A 6,000-nucleotide genomic window follows, 5' to 3' on the forward strand; every position below is an offset into this window, starting at 1 on the left:
TCATATTCTTAAGAAGACTTCCCTATCTACTTCAAGGTGTTCATATTAATACTGCAACTATTTTATAATCTGATGTAAAGAACTATAATTTTTCACTCTAAGAACTTCATTAAGTTATGGGGCTCACTGGCACAGTGTTTATTCCAATGTCATTATAGAAAATTTTGCTGATGGTTTAAGAAAAAAAAGAAATAATTGAAAGAATTCAAAATGATACTATGACAAAAATATCCAATGGTAAACAATAAAATATATAGGCTATGTATAAGTTGAAATTAATAATATGCTCATGACTGATATCAAAGAGTCACTATAACAAATAGGAGAATATAGATATTTATAGATTCAAGTGTTAATAGCATCAAGTCTCCCCATTTGTTTTTAAATTCCAATCACTTCACATAACTTTTCATTGGCACTCTAGGCTTATTTTAATATTCACATGAAATACATCTTCATTAAGATATCTAAAATAATTGTGATAAATTGAATAAGGTGGATTAAATAACTATGTTCTTGGGATCTATTATATATGTATAATTAAAACCCTGTGTTTGGAAAAGGCTGCTAGCAAAGATCAATGAAAAAGATGCAAAATACATACTGTTTGCTAATATACAGAACAGATTTTCCAAAAATACAAATGTAATTCCACTGATGAAGAAGAGTCCTTTCACCAGATATTGCTGGGATAATTGACAAAACACAAGTAAAACATGAACATGTACTTAAATCACATATGATACAAACAAAACATAAACTTTATCATGAATCTTAAATCTTAAATTAGGAACTATCAGAAATGTAATTGAAAATTTTTGAGATTTAATTTTAAACAATTTATAGAGTTGAAACTAAAATTGTTATGCATAAAACCATAATCTAATTAGACTAAGTACATCAAAATTGCTTTTTCTCCAAGAATTTTTATGTTAAAATGCTGACAAGATAATGTGAAACCTGGAAGAAAATATTTATAAATCATATATCTGATGAAAAAAGTCTAGAATGTATAAAGAACACTTAAAACTCAACATTGAAAAAAATCAATTGAGTCAAAAATGAGTCAAAAAACAAAAACAGGGTTCCCTGCCCTGTGGTAAGTCCTAGGTCCTCCCCCCTCCGTCCATATCTAGGAAGGTGAACATCCAAACTGGCTAGGCTCCCACAAAGCCAGCACATTAAGTAGGATAAAAACCCTGTGCCATTGTCCTTGGCTTCTCATCAGCTCTCATTGTTCGCCATGTTCAGAGAGTCCAGTTTTTTTTATAAAGATTTAATAAACTAATGTAAAAATTAGTATTTATAAACATCTAATTCATGAGATTAGTATATTGCCTTTTTGTTCCAATGGGAGAAAAATAACTTGAATTTTGTGTGAATGCCATTAAAAGAATACTATTTATTATTTAAAAAAAACAAAAACATATTCTGCATAGAAGAACATATATATGATAATGAAGCACCTAAAATTGTTAAACATTATTTGTGATAATGAAAATGAAACTAAAGTTTGTAATTGAATATGACAATACATCTCTCAGAAAGTCTAACAGAATTAGGAGTGTCCTTCCAAAAGCATATTTAAAAATACATTTTAAAACTTCTTTGTCATAATTGACTGTCTTTTGGAGGACTGCTCCTTTTTGAAAGGAAACAAAGGAGTAGTAGATCTGGGGAAGAGGAAAGTGATGGGAATGCTCAGAGGAGTGGAACGAGGAGAAACTGAGGTCAAGATGTATTGTATGAGAGAAAAGTCTATTTTTAATAAAAATAAAGTAAAAATGTAACTATCTATTTGAAAAGTTTAATGATACCAAATTATACCAGAATAAAACATAGGCTTGCCACATTTAACAAAAAGTTCTTTTTTTCTCTGTCAACTTAGTGCTAGAGATAAAAGCAACAGTGACATTTCTTGTAATTTTCGAAAGAGTCATAAACATTTGGAGGCCATGCTATCATTGTTGGCAGCTACCTGTTTATAAGCAATCTAAAAGAAATGAATGGGTGGACTGGCTTGTATTAAATAAAAATGCTCAAACACCTGTGTGATTAGCATCAAGAAAAAGATGATAATTTAGCCAAGAGTGCTAATCATAGTTTTCACAAATGAAAAGGAATTCATTTGTATCCCAAGTCTACCTGTTTCTCATCATAGCACATTTTTATCCAGAGATGAGTTTTCCAAAATAAAAGTTTGTCTATGGCTGTGTTTTTATGTGGAGTATTGATCTTCTCTTGTTAGCTGTAGCTTTTTACCAGTTGATACATATCTATGGTCTAGAGTTTTTATATTGTTCAGGACTGCTGAGTGATGTCTGTCTTTATCTACCTTCCTTGAAAGTTACTCAGTGATATTTTGGAGGATTAGAGGTTACTATTTCCTTGTGAGGAAACACTATTATATCTACTTTGGATGTCCTTACATAGCTTTTCATGGATTCTTTGCATTGCATTACTTCACATAATTTGGAATCTTATTTAGCCTTAGTTTTCCTGATTGGAATTAGTTTTGACATATGGTTCATAGGGTAGCCAAATACTACAATATCCATCTGATTACATCAAGATTAAATATCTTTTAAAGTAACAAAACTTAATATTAATCACCTAAATTCCTCATGTGTGACAACTCATAGCTGTGGCAATTTTGTCACTTTTTACCTTGGTAAATAATTACTTCTATATCTAGTCTTGCAATGGTTTTGGAAGGATATCTTGCCAACTGGTTCACATTAATGAAAGCACAAACTGCTTATGATCCTTGGTTATGAATCATTCACATCAAATTGCTATAACTTTGATATGTATAATACTTTTGCAATCAAAGTTGTATTTTCACATGAAGGATTTTTGCTACACTTTATGACAAACTATTTTTTACTTTGTCAAGAATGACTAGGAAATTGCCACCTTGATTACTGAAAAAACAATAAGTAATTTTTTTCTCTAATGTTACATTCACAGAATAGATGATTTGTTATACTATACATCTCTAGCCTGTTTTCTCCCATATGATCAACATTTATGTCAGTGTTACAATGAAAATATTACAACTAGATATCAAGAATGAAACTATTACATTGATTTGGCTCAATGAATTGTTCTGTTTCTAAATATTCAGTAAGGTCATGTCAAACATAAAAGAAATCAAATTCTTTTACACCTTTATATCCTGTTGGCATAGTCATATTATGTTTAGTAGAAAGTCGTTATCTACTTATCTGCTGGCATATACTGTTAAATGCATACACATTCACATGCCCTTTTGCTTATTTTAAGTGGAAAATTAAACACCTTTCACATACATTTCAGCATTTCCTTAAATTTTATATGAAAACGTAAACTTCATTATTTAATGTTTAATTGGTTGCATATTTGTATGGGTTGTATATATTTAAACTCTAACACTCTGCTATGTCATTAATTTTTGTGATGGGACCTAACTGTAAGGTTTTTCTTCGTATCCCATAAATACTTTGACTTCTTCAATAAGTACCAACTGTAGACCTTATTGTATCTTTTTTAAAATTGTTTCTGGGTCTCTTGAAGACAATTCCAGCACATGGAGATGTCTTTGTATTTCACTTAATGTGACAGAACTCTTTGTTATAAATATTGCAATAAAAATAGTAATAATGATAGTAACCTGGTAATCCTTTTTATGTGTTACCACTTGATAATCTTGTTTTAATATTTTGTTTAGTAATTAAAATTCCTAAGTGTAGTTAGAGACTGCTCGTTTATTTCCCGGCCACCCAGACCCAAAATAATCACACAGAAACTATATTAACTAAAACACTGCTTGGCCTATAACCTAATACATATTTATAGCTATCTCTTACATCTTAAATTAACCTATTTCTATTAGTCTGTTTATGCATGTGGCCTACTGGTAAGTTTCCATCTGGCATCAGGTGTCTGTCTACTGTGGTGGCTACATGGCTTCTCTCTCACTCTGCCTACTCTTTCCTCTATCTACCTGGAATTCCTGCCTTGCTCTGCTCTGCACTCCAATAGGCCCAAAGCAGCTTCCTTATTAACCAGTGGTATTCACAGCATACAGAGGGGAATCCCACATCAACTAGGCTAATATTTGTTTGCTTATAAAACATAATAGGTTGAAATGTGGGGCTATGGGGTAAAAATTATCTATTCATAATCTGGTATTTTATTCATGAGAAACTTAATATATCAATCAAATGTGTTCTTTTACTTTAACATTTTGTTAAATTTTGGTTTAATGAGTAAAAATAATTTTCAAAGAAAACCAACATTAAGACAGATAATTTCACCAAATACTACTAAGGCCTTCCTATTTATGTCAGTAAGTCTGGGAATTGAGGGACTAGTCAGATATGAGGAGCACAATGGAGTTTTTAAATATTCATTTTGAAAGCAACATCATGCATAAAGTGGAAGCTATGAGAGCAGCATGTGTTTGCCAAGATGTTGAATTGCATTATTAATTTAGCAGCTTTGAGAGCTCTATCTATGTTGCTTCAACTCCAAATATTTTTTTACACAGTTCTGACAGCTTCTGGACTTTCATAAGTTACTTGATATACAAGATAATTTTTTGCTTGTGTCAGCTCTTGAGTGGCATTCACTGGAGTTGGTGTATACTTTGAGTTAAAGGCACAACATATAATCCAGTTAAATTAGCTAAATTTGTAATTATGATGGAAATCATTAGAAATAATCTTAGTTACTTTTATAAATCTTCCAAATTCAAAACTCTCACCAACACCAAATTACATACATTAGTTGTTCTTGGTATTGGTGGGGGATTGGTCTGAGAACCCCTCACATCTTTCAAAATGCACTAATACAAGTTCCATATATAAATGGCATATTTGCATATAACCTAGTCATTTGTATTGACTGTTAGAATGGCAATGTTATATATTCTTTATATATCATTGTCTAAAGAATAATTACAGAGGAAGAACTTTGTGTTCATCATTACATTTTTAAAACATGATCCTATCTGATGTTGGTAAAATTCAAATTTGGAACCCAAAGATAAGGAGGGCTGTCTGTACTTAATAAACAAGGTTTTATACAAATATATTTTATGATTTTAAAAACATTGCTGACTTTTAAAAACACCTCCTTTTCTACTTCTCAAGTTGAATGAGTAAGTACTTATAGATATTCTGTTACTGAGATTTAGCCAATTATTTTATCATGATAGGTATGTTAAAGGGAATAGGAGATAGTTTATTCTGGTGCTCTTCTGAGTGATCATAGCCCAGGAATATAAATTTAGATTACTCAAAATCCATGCTGCAATGTAAAAACAGTTTCATGAAGTTTTGTAGTTTTCCACAGCAAAGAAAGTCATAAATCAAGGCAACTTTATATTATGTCAGTGATACATCAAAGAGGCAGGTACAGCAAAATGAAGGAGGCTATTCTAAAGGCCTAGAATGGTATCTGATGACATTCTTAATTTTAGGGTTTGTGGACGCCAGTGGTTTGCTAAGCTAATAGATTCCAAAAAGTTTTAAGCAAATAGTCATAAGGTATCTGTACCAACATAGAGGAGGGGGTAGAATGGTTGTTATGGAGTGCCAGCTTAAGATAAGTTAACTAGGACCAACAACATTCAAATCTTTCCACAACACATCAGTTCTAATCAGTGAGTCTGTCTCTGCAGACATAACTTTTTTAAAGAATTATCATTCACAGAAATTAAAAAATGTGACATTTCATATAGTTACTATTTATCAATCATAGCAATGCTATAGCCAGAAAAAAATCTTATTAAGATCATATAATAATAATCTCAATGAGAAAGGATTAGAAGTTACAAAACCAGACTAAGGGAATTGATTTCAAATCACTAACTTTTATTGCTTGTTGAGCATATCCCAAATAATTAATATCATTGTTAGGTGACAAGGGAATGAAAAGAATTAGTCCTGATTCTTAAGACTTGGCTATCTTCACATCCATGGGTGACATTTTCAAAATGATCTTCAAATTATAAGA

The sequence above is a fragment of the Microtus oregoni genome, unplaced genomic scaffold (genome assembly GCF_018167655.1).
Source record: "Microtus oregoni isolate MIOR12 unplaced genomic scaffold, Mior012 000052F_ref0000163, whole genome shotgun sequence".
Lineage (NCBI taxonomy): Eukaryota > Metazoa > Chordata > Mammalia > Rodentia > Cricetidae > Microtus > Microtus oregoni.